The sequence below is a fragment of the Protopterus annectens genome, chromosome 8.part0, assembly GCF_019279795.1.
Source record: "Protopterus annectens isolate FY-2018-M chromosome 8.part0, PAN1.0, whole genome shotgun sequence".
Classification (NCBI taxonomy): Eukaryota; Metazoa; Chordata; order Ceratodontiformes; family Protopteridae; genus Protopterus; species Protopterus annectens.
Genome location: NC_056741.1, coordinates 1770290004 through 1770308245, shown reverse-complemented (window position 1 = coordinate 1770308245; position 18242 = coordinate 1770290004). Strand labels below are relative to the sequence as shown.

At 38.9% G+C, this 18242-nt stretch overlaps 1 protein-coding gene across 1 annotated transcript in view; it reads right to left on the bottom strand.

Moving 5' to 3' along the window:
* The window catches only part of LOC122809627 (cytochrome P450 2U1-like), a 522109-nt gene that overhangs the window by 161894 nt on the left and 341973 nt on the right, over positions 1 to 18242 (bottom strand). The window lies entirely within an intron of this gene.

Genomic DNA, 18242 nt, shown 5'->3' with positions numbered 1-18242 from the left:
CTTTATTAAAAGTGCACCTAAAAACATGCTGGCTATGCCATTGCAACTCCCACTCTAATATCATCCACCCCATCCAACTACTACCTTTCTTTCCACTCCACTAACTACCTTGATTATAGCAAGCTCAGATGCTCATAAGCCTAGTACTTATTATACAGCAGGAACTTCTCATTGTTACATTTGTTAATGCCTGTTATGTACTTCACAGATAAAGATTCTAGTTGTCTACTGATGTACTATGTTCTTCATCTGTAAATATGTTGTAAGTAATTTCTATGTTAAATTGTTAATCACTATGTAATCCAATGTAACTACTGTCTGTTTATTTTACTGTGGAGCTTTTCTCCCCGGGCCTCCACTGAAAATGGACCCACGTCCAGTCGGACACTCCCGATCAACAAATTTAAATAAATAAATAAATAAATAAATAATGTAGGACTCATACGAACAGCAGGACCAATTACTATTACACCAAAGTCAGCTTTTAGACCCCAGAAGAGACAGTATCCCTTGAGAAAGGATGCAGAGATAGGAATCAAACCTATAATAGCAGCCTTACTGAAGGAAGGAGTTTTAATAGAATCTCCTGATTCACCATGTAACACACCCTTATTTCCTGTCAGGAAAGCAAATGGGGAATGGCGTATGGTCCAAGATTTACAAGCTGTAAATAATGCAGTCATACCCAGGGCACCAACGGTGCCAGACCCACACACCTTACTGAATGATTTAAAGCCAGAGCAAAAATATTTTTCTGTGGTAGATATTAGTAATGCATTTTTCTCAATACCGATACACCCTGACAGCAAATATTGGTTTGCATTTACATTTCAGGGAAAGCGGTATACATACACAAGATTACCACAGGGATATTGTGAAAGTCCAACAATATTTGCACAAGAAATGGCAAGCAACCTGGTGGGATTTATCCCACCGAGAGGTAGTCAGATTTTACTTTATGTAGACGACATTCTGCTGGCAGCCCCCACCCAGCAAGAATGCAAGGAGGACACGATAGCTTTATTACAATTTTTAGCTACTCAAGGTCACAAAGTAAACAAGGAGACGCTACAACTTTGGAGAAAACAAGTTAAGTACTTGGGATATGTAATATCCAAGGAAGGTAGAATATTAGACGAAGATAGAAAAAACTGCAATATTACAGGCACCTAGACCAACTACCAAGAAGGAAATGATGTCCTTCCTGGGAACTACCAATTTTTGTCGAAGCTGGATACCAAATTATGCTTTGGAATCTGCTCCACTGGCCAATTTAATATTTAAAAAGCCGATGGCTGTAGAAGATTTAGTACAGTGGACACCAGAAGCAGAAGCAGCTTTCTGCAACCTGAAACAGCTGATAGCATCATCCTTAGTTTTAGGATTACCAAACTATCATAAGCAATTTATTCAGACTGTAGACTGTAAGCAGTGTTATATGACATCAGTATTGACACAGCAACATGGGGACAAGCAATGCCCCATAGCTTACTACTCATCACAGTTAGACCCAGTGGCACGGTCCCTGCCCCACTGTGTACAAGCAGTAGTTGCAGCTGCAATGGCAGTGCAGGCTTCAGCCTCAGTAGTGTTATTCCTCCCTCTCACATTGAGAGTGCCTCATGCAGTCGCAATTATTTTTCTGCAAGAAAAGGTAGCATATCTTTCTCCTCCTAGACATCTTTCCTGTATGACTATACTGTTGAGCCAACCTCATATGACAATTGAACGATGCACAACTTTGAATCTGTAAACCTTGCTCCCAACCCCGGCAGATGGCAAACCGCATTGCTTCCTGCAGGAGATTGAACAAAAGACATTACCTAGACAAGACCTTACGGATGTTCCCTTTGATGATGCTGAGGTGACATACTATGTGGACGGCTCATGCAGGAGGAGTCCTACAGGACAGATCCTAGTGGGGTATGCAGTTGTTTCTGATACTGAAACTTTAGAAGCAAAATCTTTACCACACAATTTATCTGCACAAGCGGAAGAGTAGATTGCCTTGACAAGGGCATGTACCTTAGCAGAAGGTCAAAAAGTGAACATTTATACTGACAGTCAGTATGCTTTTTCTACTGTACATGTTTTTGCACAGCAGTGGAAAAATAGAGGAATGATAACATCTACTGGTAAACCAATTAATCATACACAATTTATTTTAGATCTATTAGATTCTATTCAGTTACCTAAAAAAAGTAGCTATTTGCAAATGCGTAGCTCATACAAAGCAACAGGATAAGATTTTCAAAAGGTAATGCATGGGCTGATACAGCTGCGAAACAAGCAGCTTCAGCCACAGAAGCTTTTCTTTTGAGTGAGGAATTACAACCCTCTGAGACCTTAGATTTAGAAATGTTAAAAACAATGCAGACACTTACTACAAATTTAGAAAAACAGAAGTGGATAAAACGAGGAGCAACCCTTGAAAAGGGACTGTACATCTCTAAGGAAAAGAAACCAATTTTGTCATCTAATTTGTTTAGATATGCAGCGTTGTTGAGCCATGGGCAGAGCCATGTCTCAACGGGGGGGATGGTACAGTTAGTGAATCGAGTGTTTACAACCTATGGATTTACAAATTATACAAAAAAGTTTTGTGCAGCATGCCATGTTTGTAACAAGCATCATGCACAAGGGGCATTAAAGCCTAAGCAAGGGAGTTTCCCTACACCACCGTATCCGTTTCATACTATTTGTATGGATTTCATAGAATTGAATAAATGTGAGAATAAAAAGTATTGCCTTATCATTATAGATATGTTTTCCAAATGGGTAGAAGCTTTTCCGTCTAAAAATCCAGATGCAGCTACTGTTGCAAAGGTCCTTGTTAAAGAAATTATACCCAGATTTGGCATACCGGAAAAGATTTATAGTGATAACGGTACACATTTCGTGAACCAAACAGTACAGCAACTCAGTCGTTATTTTGGAATATCGTTAAAAAATCACTGCACTTACCACCCCCAATCTGCAGGGTTAGTAGAGAGGCATAACGGGGTGTTGAAGAACAAGCTTAGGAAGCTGATGACTGAGACACAAAAGAACTGGGTGCACTGTTTGCCTTTAGCACTGTTGAGCATGAGAACTGTTCCAAATGCAAAGAGATTAATTCCTTTTGAAACTTTGTTTGGGAGGGCATATTATACACCTCAGTGGAAACCTCTCATGTCTGCAGAGCAGGAGGCTGATAGTTCACTTGCAGGGTATATGAGGAGATTTTTGAATAACAAACTTTTGCAGTTAAATTCTGTTTCAGATAAAGGACAACCAAAATTGGAAGCACCAGTAGCCCCAGGCACCTGGGTCTGGGTGAAGATTGTGAAGCAAAAGAATTGGAATTCTCCGAAGTGGGAAGGTCCGTACCAGGTACTACTGTCGACACCCACTGCAGTCAAGATCGCAGAGTGAGCTTCCTGGATTCATTTAACGCACTGTAAACTAGTTAAGAACTTTGAGTTGGACAAAAACTTTGTTACTGTTGCACAACAAGAACAAAATGGCCAGGTACAGAGCAAATAGAGACATTGAGCAACCTCAGAAAACTTGTATGATCATTTTAATTGCTATGCTAATCACACTGTTCTTTTTGTTGTGGCCACTCCTTTTTCCTGCCACAAAAGTTGAACTGATTAGATGTAATGAACCAAACATAGACTGGCATCTGAACTTTAATACTTATCAGGCAATTACACGTGTGCATGCTGAGACTTTTAATGTTTCGAACTGCTGGGGCTGTACGGCCATACCAACAGAATACAGGGGTTTATTGATGACTGCTATCCCCCTAGGGTTCAATGAGACCTGGGAAAATCTGTTTTTTGACACAGTTGCTATTAAAGCACATGATAAAGTAGCACTGTATTTGCCTGTGACACAAAAAGGAATTGTATGTTTTTACAAAAATGACACCATCCAAGTAGGATGGAGTAAGTGTAATGTTACAGTACAGTATAAATGTTATAGAAAACCAAATGATTTGAGTGGATCTTGTAGTACAGATTATGACTCATTTTTGAAATCTATGCATAAGACTCTTGATCAGGTACAACACAATCCTGTACTTTTTAAACAGTTATCTGTAATAGATAGGAAGATGTTTCATGCAGGGCAGTCATTTCGTAACAAAGTAACAACTAAAGTAGAGGACTGTTATTTTGTGTGTGGTAAAAAGGCATATAAATGGTTACCTGAGAATTGGTCTGGCAGTTGTTTTTTAGGGTACCTGGTTCCGGCCATCCGACACACTGTGGCTTTGCCTCAGGGAAATATGCGGAATACCCGAGACATGACCAAAAAGACTGTTAAGAAACCTGAGAATCCAGTGGGACGGATCGAAGCGGGCTGGAAAGACCATCGTGATGTGGGAACCAAACTTGTACACATGGACTTGAGTGATGCTGTCATATCCTGGGCAGGTATATTACCTGCATATGGTGCAGTTAAATCGATATGGGAGCTGCAAAAACTGTCAAAACTTCTTGAAGTAATGAGTAATGTGACTTTTTCTGCTCTTGAACTGATAACTGATGAACTGAATGCCATGAGAACTGTAGTACTCCAAAACCGAATGGCTCTTGACTTCACGTTAGCGGCGAGGGGTGGGACTTGCGCTTTAATCAAAGGAGAATGCTGTGCATTTATTTCTGACCATCAGCATGAAATTAATGATCATCTTGAGATGATTCAGCAAGTGTCGGCCATGACCAAGCCAGGCCCAAACCCTCTGACAGACTTTTTCCAGAATGCATTTGGGGGTGGGGTTCCATCTTTATGAACATATTGATTGCCATTGGGGTAGGATTACTCCTAATAGGAGTTTGTGTTTGTTGTGGAATCCCCTGCATGAAGAGATTAATTAAAGAATTCATAGATATATCCGTATCTGAGACTATGTATCAACGTACTGAATTTGAAGAGCTGCTAGAATGCGAAACACTTTCATAAAAGTTTAAACTGAATGACTTTCTTAACTGCAAATCCTGAGTGGAAGAGGTTAGTAAAAGAAGCAAACTGTTTATTCTTTTTTGAAAATAGAATAAAAAAGTATTAACAGGAGGGAAATGTTAGAAGAATATGTATTAATGTGTGTATGCTTAACGCCAATTAATAACCAAGTATTTTAATACACTTTTCATTCTATTTTTCATGCACTGTATTTTATACAAATTGAGTTTCATATGAGACTGAATAAGATGCTTTTTGAAAACTGCAGTATGCTTTCTGAAACTTGCAAGTTGCCCTCTGACCTAGTAACTGCTAGCACAGCAATATTCATGTTTATGCCTTTTGGAAATGTACTTGAGAAGCAGGTGCTTATCTGCTAGGTCAGGAACGGATGAATGAACAATTCTATATTTTATAAATGTAATGATTTTAGACAATTAGCTCTGTTCGAAGGATGAGAACATGTGCAGCTGCAGTAACTTAGAGATAAAGTAGACAAAGGATTATTAGAGAAATGAACTGCTACCATTGTGCTTGAGTTATCCATAGTATCTTGAATGGTAACATAACATGTATCTAACTGGGAGTAATCAAGGCCATGTTGTTTTCCTCAGGAAGTTTCACATAAAAATTGATAAATCAGCAGAAATTAATGGGAAAGATGGGCAACAGATGATGATGAAAAAGGTGGTAATCTGTTACGTCAGCTTGGTAGGACATAACCAGTTTAAGAATGTATAAAAATGAAAGTATTTCCTGTTTCTGGTTAGATAAACTCTGTATTAGCACATTTTTGTCTCCTTGCTGCAAGATTAAAGTGCCTTAACCTGAACCTACCGTGTTTTGATCATTTTTAAAGTATGACCATCTGATAAAGGGGGACCACTTGTCATATTAAATTCTGATTTTTATTATGATGTTATGCAAGAAATGTTATCAGATTTAAATGTTTACTTAATAGTATAAACAGCAATAGTTTTCAATATGTGTAACCAGATAGCAAACACTCTACATGAATGCATGTGTATTGGGCTATTGAGTAAAGAACTTTTTCAGTTATTTGTTGTTGAAAATCCATTAATTCCTCAGATGCAAGGTCTCCCAAAGATTCATAAAGACCCAATAAACCCTAAATTTAGACCGATAGTAGCAGGGGCAGGGTGGCTAATGGAACCCATATCTATTTTTTAGATAGTGAATTAAAAATAGCATTTAATGAGTTTACATACGTTTTGAAGGATACTGAACAATTTTTAGTGGACCTGTATGGGACAATAAAGGACACAGAAAGGACCAATAGAAGTATGTTAGCCACACTAGATGTGGTTTCACTATTCACAAGTATACCCAATGAGAAAGGGATTAACATGGCAAAATCAGTGCTAGTGAGACAAGGTAAACTCTCTACTGATAAAATAAGACTTTATTTGCATGTTGCTGGAAATAGTGCTTGAACACAACATTTTTATGTTTAAAGAAATATGTTACAGGCAATTTTCAGGAGTTGCCATAAGCACTAGTTGTGCCAATACATATGCGAACTTAGTCAGGGTAAGTTGGGAATATGAACACTTGCTGACTGATCCCCAGATAGCCTTTTATAGGCGTTTTGTAAATAATCTTTTTAATTTTTGGAAGGGAAGTGGGGAAGAACTGAAGGCTTTTCATGGATACCTTAACACCACTAGTAACTTTTTGAAGTTTACCATGAGTTACTCCACAGAAAGTATAGACTTTCTAGATGTTACCATCGATAGAGAGGGTATTATGTGGTCTACCAAGTTACATAGAAAACAGTGCTACCGTCCAACATTTCTGCATAGGAATAGTATGCATAACCAACGTATTTTCCTCAATATTATTAGAGGACAGACAATGAGAGTATCATGCTTATGTTGCCAAGAAAAAGTATATGTAAATGAACTCAATAATTTAAGAAAACGTTTCATGAATAGGGGATATAGTGAACAAGAAATTAATAAAGTATATCAGGATGTGTACAAGGAAAGAGAAGGCAAAGCTAAACTATACTACTCAGATAGAGTAGTAAAGGAAAATGTACCAAACAAGAACAAAGCACTACTCTATACCCCTATGGTTCTACCATATACGATGGACATAATTAAGTTTAAAAATAATATTCAACATAATTGGCATATGCTGTTAGTGGACGACGATACCACTAATATAGTGGGCACACAGCCACACTTTGTATTTAGAAATAAGAAAAACTTAAAACAACAGCTATGCTATCCAAGGATTAATACAATGGGAGAGAATCTAGTGAAAGGTACGCACAAGTGTGGCAACTGTGTATACTGTATCCATATATATGAGTCCATATTTTTTAAACTCCCAGGGCCAGGGTATCTCTGGGAACATAGAAAATCAGCAGATTGTAACACTAGCAATGTAGTATATGTAGCCCACTGTAAAATATGTTTTCACTACTATGTAGGTAAGACTAATCGCCATCTTAGGGAACAGATTAGGGTCCACCTGTACTGCACTAGCAAGGGGCTGGAACATAGTGCTTTGGCCAAGCATAACTTGGCCAAGGGTGAAGAACATGTATTTTTATTCCAGGTCTTACACGTTCAGAATGTAAGCATTAGGATAGGAGACATTGTGACTACAGCGGAAAATATGGAAGTACAATGGTTCTTGAGGCTAGGAACACACAGAGAACTGGGTCTTAATGACAGTGTTCCTCTGAAACCAGCCATAAAATCCAGAAAATTAAGATAGTTCATAAATATTGGCTATAACATAGGAAAGAATAAAGTTAACTATATACACATGCATTCATGAATTTCTTACTTTTTATTTTATACACTTTTAATATATTTTTCTACACATTTTATTAGTGTTATTTAAATGTTATATTTAAGTGCTCTGTGTAACCAAGGTGATTAATTAGTCTGTGGCAGGACTGGCTAATTTGAATTTAAGCAAAGTATTTATATCCTTGTCAGTCCATGAATGAATTGTCTGATGAAGCAAAGGTTACCACTGTGAAAGCGCTCACCTTTGTTTATTTATTAAATTAGAAGATTTTATTCAACTGTGGTCCTGCCGTTTATTCCAGCTACCTTCCACATTGAGCTTTTGTGTTTTATAATATATAAAATGTTATTCTTGTATCACCTTTCATTGAGTTCCAGTTTGGAAGGAATGCTTGAGAAAAAGCTGGTTGACTGAAATGAATTCCACAGATATGAATGTGTTCAAGGGATAGAATATAGCAATAACCCCTGGCTGGGTGTGTTTAATTCTGAATTTACCCACGGTTGGTGTGGTTTGGTCACGAGGGTGAAACTCAAGTGAGCAAATAAAGCCAAGTGGGTAAATACAGCACTGCCCACACCCAGCCACTGGTTATTGCTATTATACAATGACATTATTTAAGAAAGAAATTACTTACTTTTTTTAAAATAATGTTTTTATATAATGGCACCATGGTGTTCCTCCATGTTGTTTCCGGATTTTGTCCTTTGATGATGTAATGCACATGCGTATGGGACTTATGTTCCCATGCTTATTCAGTACATGAGTGCTTTAGGAAGCAAGCAATGGAGAAATGATGATTTCTGTCACTTTTTTTTTTTAAAGAAAAACAATCCTGTAACCTCTGGACAGTTTAGAGTTACAAGAGGGACAGGGGAAAACACAAGGAAAATCAGGTATGTTTGTTTAGTTTTGCAAAATATACCTGATTTTCCTTGTATTTTTTCTGCTCTCATACATGTCTCTTGACCTTTTATTTCAAGAAATGTGGACAAACCATAAATAAAGGAGGGGACCAATAGTTAATGTTGTTCTTATAAATTTAGAAATCTGTGAGAATAGTTGTGTATTGTCTAAAGGAAAGACTCTCTGAAACTGAAATGCATGTCATTATTTAGTGACTTCATTCCTCGGTGATTTGTCAGAAAACCACAAATTTTATGAGGAACAAAGTCACTAAATAATGGCACATTTTTCAGTTTCAGACTTTCTTTCCTTCAGACTAATGCCTGTTTACCATACACCAATAGAAATAAAAAGCCTGGCTGCTCAATGGTACTTTAGCAACTGGACTTTTTTTCTATTGTTATGTGCTTGATATACAATGGGTATGCTGGCTGGGCTGTCCAATCAGCATGCTCCGACAGTCACTATATAATACCCAAATAATACCGTTTTATATTACAAGCAAAAAATGTTGCAACGATTATGGGGTGACCACCAGTTGTAAGTGTCAGGAATACCCTCTGTATGTCATACATGTTGAAAAGTAACTACTTATTACTAGGAGAGGAGCAGGTGTGACACCAAGAAATCAAAGGACACACCAAGGAAGACTCTACATTGCAAATGGAAAGAGAAATCCATCCATCTATCGATCTATCCATAACTCCCTTTTTCCAATTTTTGCATATTGGGCTGAGGTGTCACATAAACCGTGACCATTAGATAAAACCACCAGTGTTCACATCACTGGGTGGCTAGCCCTGTTACAGTTAATGGAAACAGAAATGCTAATGTGAAAAAATGTTATGGTCCTTCCAGACTTAGACAAAGGGAAAGTGGCATGGCCAGCAGGTCCTACAAGTAAATGCAGAGCACAAGAGTATGGGGTTGGTGGACTGCAGAATATAGTGAAGGGGGTGTAAGGGCATATCAAAAAGGAGAACATAGAGGATATAAGATTATTCTCAGAAAAGGAAGAGACAGTTCCAGTTCTGTTTGAGAGGGGATCACACACACTATAAAGTTATGGCAGTCACCTTCCTGTCAGCACATGAAACATATTTTTACACTATCACATTGTATCACTACAAGCTAGATCCCTGTGATGTACCAGTTATCCCAATGGTGACCATAAAATGTGTGGCAGCTACCACATCACATAGGTCAGCTCCAAAGATCATCCAGAAGCACAGCTCAGAATGGCTGTTGATGAAATAGTATGTGTCCCAAAAGAAAAGTTGCTAAAGTATTACTGACTAATCCTATGCTAAAAGAGAATACATACAACATACTTGAGTTCCAGGATGCTGCTGCATTTACCCTTTATGAGTTAATATTATGTAGAATGGGAATATTCTTGTCTACTAGGGGGTGGCATTGATACACAAAGGAAATGGATATCTAGTCTGTTTACTTTGAATATAGTCACAGGTAAAGTCTAAAAAGTAGGAAAAGGAGTGATGCGGCAAAGTACTGCAACTAGAGGAATTGGTTTTTAGTCAGGATGGAGCTATGAAAAAATTAGATGAACAAATGAAAATGTTGGCAACCAAATAGGAAGATCTGGAAAACCACGGTAGGAGACAAAATGAGAGAGATGAAGGAATGGAGTAAGAGGATGAAGGACATGACCAAATTTATTTTGTGGAGCAATGTCTAAGACAGACAATGGCAGGGGTGCCATATTTGGATGGAAATGTCAATGAATCTCACCCAATGAAGTTAGATCAGGCATCTAAGCGTTAACGCTAAATAATGGCTCTTGAAACAAGGAGCGCAACACAAAGGATTGCTACTAGCTGAGGCTTGGGTAAAGATTTTGTTGGATTACTCACTTCAAGCATGAGTGTATAGGGTGCAAACATCAACATTAAGTTGTCTGTGCAGAGAAGGAGTAGCAATATGCTTGTTTTACTCAGAAAATTAAATGTTACTTGGATAGTGCAGACATACTGGCTGAAGTTGCAGGGAGAAACCATGAATCTTTATTAAAGTCATGAAGGGCTGCGAAATGTGGCAGGCAGGAACAGCAGGACAAGAGGTAGGCTGGGGAAGATATGACCTTAAAATCTGATACAGATCAACAATCAGTTATAAGAAAAGTCTAAAGAAACATGTAGTGATCTTAGTGGCATGGCAGGTTTATCTTAGTGGCAGATGGGGAAGCAATAAGGGTCTATATTATATAATCGAAGTTTTATAACTTCGAATACCATATGATCGACACCATATGGTCGAAGTTATAAAACTTCAAATATATAAAACAAATGAAATAAAAGAACAAACCCTAAAGTAAGGGTTGTAGGCAGTCGGGCAAGTCCCCCTGCATCCCCCACATGGGGGGGGCTGCACCCTCCACACCCCCGCTCTTTAAATATACCAACTCCAAGACCGCACTTCAATGTGGCAAAGGGAAGATTTCCCTTTACTGCACTGTAGTGTGATCTCGGAGTTGGTATATTTAAAGAGCGGGGGTGTGTGGGGGTGCAGGGGGGCTTTCCCCCCTGCTTTAACCCATTAGGTTACGTTTTCTTTTTTTTTTTTTAACCATTCAAAGTTCGACCATATGGTGTTGATCATATGGTATTCGAAGTTATAAAACTTCGTTCATACAATATAGACCCAGCAATAATGCAGAATGGAGGAATTGGAGATTATAGAAGGAAGACTGAAAAGATGACATGCAGAGTCAAGGTACTGATTAAGAAGTGGGCTAAAACAGAGGTATAGCAGACTGAGCCTAGCAAAAAGTTGCACTCCACTAGCTAGTAGGTATGTGTTACAGAGGAAAGGGACTGGCCTTTAGTCTGTAAGATGCATACTTCAACTTTGTTTTATCTCTTTACTTTTGGAATGCTTTCAAGAGCGGCTGTAAAAGTGGGCTGATAAATGTGATGTTCAGCTGAAGAGAGAAGTCAGAAGGAGCTTCTTGAAGACTTGGAAGGCATGTATGACAGGCACACAATAGTGAAGATATCAGTGGAGGATATACGAATAAGATGAAGGTATGGATGTTAAATGATTTTCAGTGGCTAAAGATAATTTCCTTCCTTATGGACTTGAATGTGGTACAATAATTAAAGAGGAGTGCAGTTTTCTTCTGATAAAAATGTCTGTGGCTAAAATGCTTTGGAAAGGATGGGGAATGGTGAAAATCAAGGCATAATATTGAATAAAATACATGTAACAAGCTAAAATCCATGGACCCTGTGAACAGGATGTTGGGACACTGTGGAATTCAGTGTCAAATTACTTAAACAGAATATGTCAGGGAGAGGGGATAAGTGATGACGTTGGACAACTAATGGAAAAAATGGAAATGGGCAAGAACTATTCTAAGCCTATCCAAGCTGAATTCAGATTTACTAAATAGTGCTGGTGTGATAACACCCCAAGGAATTTTACAAATTATGATATAGGCATGTACTCATTAATGTATAGTTATCTATATGTACTTCTGAATACTGAATGTATATTGTATTGTTAGGAGATAAACCATCTACAAATGTAAGAGTTACGGGTGGAAGAGATAATTGTAGTTTCAACTATAAAACATAGAGCATATCAAAAATAAGGTCAGATTAGGAGGGGCACTTGCATTTATTTATTTATTTATTTACACCCATTAGCCAGGACAGTCTGTCTGAACAAAAGCATATTTTTCATGGAGGCAAGTTAGAAAAACTCCAGTAGAAACATTATGTTCAGGAAGGAACTCAAGCAATGATTTACTGCAATGTATAAAGTTTTATTAATGTTTCAAATGCTGCTTGATTTCTGAAGGGACTTAGTGAACTAAGTGATGCAAACATTTAAATGTTTGAGTTACAGTATATGGGATATTCAGAATATCTGCTGGTAAACCAGTGCAAGAGGAGTAAAGCAGGAGAGAAAGAGATAGAGACAGTCATCAATTAATGAAGACACCATTAAAGGAGTTCTGACTGACCAAAAGGAGACCTTTCTTTTAGATGGTATGGTATGTGGATATGTTTTGTTTAACGTGGAGTTTATGTTATATTCCAGCATAATATGCAAAATAATGGAGAAGGCTGTGTTTCCCCAAAGTGAAATGAAACAGAAGAACTTAAGGGGAAATTGGATAGGTAAAAAGGCAATGTAGCAATAAGCAACACCTTGTGGAAACAATGGCTAAAGAAAGGACATCCATTTGTAGTACAGGGAAGGGGGTGTGGGAAAATAGGAAACTAAGTATCATTTAACTTGGGCAGGCTTAGTCAGGGGAAACAATTACAGACTGGGTAAAGAGGAGTAACTAGGGGGTGTTAGGCAACATGGACTTTCCTTTAATGAGGGCTAGTGGTGACCAGAGCCTGCCTCTGTTAGTGGGGAGTGTTGATAGGAATTTCATTCCTACCACAGAGTCCTTTAGACCAAGCTCTACAAAGTAGAGGAAAGTTTTGTTGATAGCTATATGGAATTTAGGGTGTAGGAAATCCAAATTAAAGGGAGAGGGTTTTTACAAGGAGCACACTGATGTTATAATGCTGCAGGAGCTGAAACTAAGGAAGTGGGAACTAGGGAAACTGGGGTAGATCTACTAAATAGTTGAGGGTATCATTTCATAGACACAAAGTGCAGGGTTTGATTCTGACCCTGGGTTACTATCTAAGCTTAAAATGGCCCTTCAAGGCAGTTAAGCTATGAAAAGTGAGAGTATGGGTTGTTTGGGTGAGTTGTGCTAAAGAGAGGGAAAAGCTGATTGGGCTATTAGTAAGAGTGGGAATAGCTGCTGATGTAGAAATGTAATGTGTAGTTGATGAGGATGGAAGATGGGAGGTAGGTTGGTGGTTGACAGACAGTAGCAGAGTGGTTTGGGTGACTTATTACAGACAAAATAAAATTATAGTGTGGAAGCTTTAAAAGAATGTTCAAGAAATATGGAAAGGCTTGAGCAAGAAGGGGATAGGTTTACTGTGGGTAGGTGGCTAACATGGTGTTAGATTCAAAGAAGGTTACAATTTTTAGGGCATGTAAGTTCTGCAGAAGGCTGTAATAGAGGTTGTTCTAGTGAGGAGTGAAAGCACTTTAGCTAGAAGTCATGCAAAGGTTGATATGGACAGATGAGGATGGTTACACTTTTTCAAGGGAACGACCATAAACAAAGGCAGGCAAGCAAACTGGATAGGATTTTGGTTTGGTTAAGGGAACTGAAGAGGTGCAGATGATTGAGAGGGAGCTAGCATGCCCTTGTATGGTTATTATTGCAATGGAATGGTGACTGTTTCAAGGAGAAGTATTGGCAAAGTGTGGTAGAATAAGTGGTAAAGGAAAACATGAAACAGAGTGTGTGGGATGTAAGGAGTGGGAGGGGATTGAGGGTACATACAGGGGAACAGTCCCATGGTGCATTTGGGATAAACCTCTTGCTGTGCTCCATGTTTGATTAATGTCACAAGCATTGGGGTAGCCACAGGGGATGATTGCTTGTACATCCTAGGGTGGAAGAAGGTATTCAAAAAGCTCACTGCAATATGTAGCAGGCCAGGTCTGGTCTGTGCATGACACTGCAGAAGCATCCTTGATTTCCTCAATGGCCCTGGACTAGGGTCAGGTTGAGCCCAGGGAGGCTAATGTGAGTCCAGCGGACCTGGTGAACAAGCAAAGGAGCTAAGGGCTGCAAGGGATGGGGAAAAAGGCTACTTGGAGGAGGAGGAGGAGGATGAACCATAGGGGACATGAGGAAGGAAAGGGGGAGCAAGTTAAGTGAGAAGTTGGAAAAACAGAGCAGTGGCAAGAACATTTCAGCATAGGGAATATCTTAGCTGATGATATTCAAATGCTGATATCTAAGACTGAGGTGATGATAGGTAGATGAGGGATGGAGGGTGTGGCAAGGGAAAACCAGGCACAAATTTGCAAGAATTATGGATTAAAGAAAGAAAGAAGGTTTGGGTAGCAGCACTGAAAAATGATGCTGAGCAGTGTATGTCCAAGAATGCAGAGATAGTTGTGGGATTTAGGTATTTGTTTTTTAATTTTTACCTGAGACTGCATGTGGAGTGACATCATGACAAAAATGGTTTTAATGAATGGCAAGGGAGAGTGTTGGGAGTATAGGAGGTAGAGTTTATGAATGGAAAAACGGGGATTGGATAGTAGAGGAGGAAATAAGGTACCTGAAGCGAAGAAAGGTAGGGGATCTGGATGAGTAAATAATAGACTTTAAATACAGTGGTGGCATTCCAGGTAAAGTTTGTTTGTTTTGGTGGGTTTATTGAAATAGATAGTACAAACTGTGAGAATGCCAGACTCAATGTAGGAGGGCAAAGTGATGGTGTCATAAAAGGAAGGAAAAGAGGAAGGACATACAAATTATAGACTGAGATCAATGCGGATGCAAACATTTTTCCTAAGATATTGACAGATAATTTAGAGATTTTCTTGGAAAGTGAGATAGGAAAAGAACAAGTACATTGTTTTGAAAAGTGATCCTAGAAGGACCATTGAGATGTATTTATAAGTTTACAATTTCTCATTTTGGGTGGCGAAAGCCAAACACACTCTGGCTAGGTTTATAAATGCCCTAGGGCAGATAGCCTAGTATCAACCTATGAACCTATGAACCTATTTGTTCACAGAGTAAGTGGACTGGTCTGTTGACCTTTTTCAGTCATGACCCAAGCTCAAAGAGCAGAAATACATCATGGTCTTTCAATCAACAATATTCATACCAAATATGTATATATTTTTCTGCTGAATAGCTGGATATTTGAGCTGTTTGGTTAGCTGTTATATACCTACATCAACTTTATTACAAGCTAAAATAAGTACAAACATGCAGTGTTATGAGATAGTATTGCAATTTATTTTTTTGTTTATTTATTTGTTTCATTGAATATTGTGTTATAGTAGTGCATTTTATTTTTTTGTTTATTTACTTGCCTCACTGAATATTGGGATCACTCTGTCTCTCTGCAGTAAGTGGGGGTTATTGTTCTTACTTCATTGATATTCAGTGTTGAACTCTTAGCCTAGAGGTTTTCTCTGTGCTTATAAATCTTAATCACTTATCTCTGAATTTATTTCTGCTGAATAGCTGAATATGTGAGCTGTTTGTTTAGCTGTTATATACCTACATGAACTTTATTACAAGCTGAGATAAGTACAAACTTGTAGTGTTATAATATAGTACTGCATTTTATTTTTCTGTTTGTTTACTTCACTGAACATTGTGATCTCTGTGTCTCTCTGCAGTTAGTTTCCCACCCTCCATCCATATTCTTGTTGTGGTATTAATCTTGGTGGATTTGGAATTGCCCAGCCCTCCTGGGTCAGTCTCATTTGCTCACTCAACTGAGTACAGTGAGATCATATTTTGATTTCAGACACTCCTACCGGTCCCGTCTGTTCAGATCTATCCCAGCTCTATCCCATTCTAGTGTCATTAGCTCATTCTACCTAATACAGAGAGAACATTTGTGTAGGCCAACCCACTTAGGCACTTCACCTTGAATTATCTTTTGTTTCTTCTTTCTCCCTTTCCACGTTACTTTGTGTCCAGACTGAGTGTGCTTTTCAGCTGATAAGTATATTTTCTGGCACTTTTAACTGTTCAGAGTTGAATTAAACAATAATTGAATTCAGTTCAGAATACAGTTTGAATAAATTGCTTTAATATTGCTTCACACTCAAGTATGCTAGCTTGCACTGCACTTGAATTGGTTTTAGTGCTGTTTTAGCTGCTTTTCTATAACAAAAAAAAATAATTCTAAGCTTCTTTCCTGTAACTAGTCTAGTCCAGATATAGATTTGCTGTATCCAGGACTGTTTGTAAGCTTCTGAGCCCTCAAGCCTTTCTGTGTTGGAGGGAAGTCTTCTAGCATATCAGTGGGAGTGGTAAGCACTAGGTAGCCTATCTACTGCAAGAGTGATTTCTGGTGCAGAAATTGTAGTTTATTGGCTCTTTGGGCAGTTTTTCCATCTATTTCAACTTTCTGGTCTAAAAGCCCACGTTTGTGCTTGTTTCCCACATTCCTGTAGCTAGTCTAGTCCAGATACAGTTTTGCTGTCCAGGACTGTTTGTAAGTTTATGAACCCCCCCCCCCAAGCCTTTCTGTGCTGAGGGAAGCCTTCTAGCTTATCAGTGGGAGTGGTAAGCATTAGGTAGCCTATCGACCACAAGAGGAGTGGTTTCTGGCCCAGAAATTGTAGTTTATAGACTGTTTGAGCACTTTTATCTCCTTCAACTTTCTGGTTTAAAAGCCCACATTTGCACTTGTTTCCCACATTTCCTATAACTAGTCTAGTCGAGATACACATTTGCTGTATCCAAGACTATTTGTAAGCTTCTGAGCTCCCCCAAGTCTCTTTGTCCCAGAAGGAAGCCTTCTAGCTTGTCAGTGGGAGTGATAAGCACTAGTTAACCCATCTACCGCAGGAGGAGCTGTTTTTGATCCAGAAATTGTAGTTTATTGGCTGTTTGGGCATTTTTTTCCATCTCCATCAGCTTTCTAGTCTAAAAGCCCATGTTTGTGCTTTTCCTGCCTGTCCTGTAACTAGTCTAGTCCAGATACAGATTTGCTGTATCCAGGACTGTATGTAAGCTTCTGAGCCCCCCAAGCCTTTCTGTGTTGAGGGAAGCCATCTAGGTTATCAGTGGGAGTGGTAAGCACTAGGTAGCCTGTCTACCACAAGAGGAGTGGTTTCTGGCCAAGAATTTGTAGTTTATTTGCCATTTGGGCAGTTTTTCCATTTCTTTCAATGTTCTGGTTTAAAAGCCCATGTTGCGCTTGTTTCTTGCCTTTCCTGTAACTAGTCTAGTCCAGATACAGATTTGCTGTATCCAGGATTGTTTGTAAGCTTCTGACAGGTGCCAAAGTCTGCTCTTCATTTTTTCCCTTAGATCTGCTAGTTCTCTCCTCTTCTGCACTTTTGCTAGCTTATTAGTCTAGCACTTGACCATACCAGACTTCTTGTAGCAATTATTGCAGCACAGAAAAGTGCTACCAGCACTAAACATTATACAAGGAAACAGCTCCAGTATTTATTATTAATGCCCACCCCTCCAAGCATGTCTAAAGGTCAGTTCCCTGTGCATTCTCCTGTTAACTTGGTGAACTTGGACATCCTGAAGCAATGTAGCAACTGCCTCATGTACACCGACAACCCTCTCCTCTTATCTCCCAACACTCAGACTTGCAAATGATGCACTTATATATACAAACTGGAAGCCATGCATTCTCCAGCCAAGACTGGAATAGTTGGTCAAGAGGAGTAGGTCAACACTTGCACCACACCCCATGGAACACATAGTCCTCCAGAACACACACCAGCACTGCCTTCACATAAAAACACAAACCACACAACCACCTTTGCAGAAGCTCTGAATAAAAATCTACCCAAACAGCAGATACTTTGAAGGCAGAAATGCTCTCAACCACCACAACACAACACTAATCATGAGACACATAACTCTCCTAAACAGTGTGCCACTCAACCAAAGCCCCTTAGGCAAAACAGCATAACCAGCACACTAGTCATAGGTGACTCGATAGTGAGACACACTGATGTCCCACTCATTAGGTTGAATAAGGTGA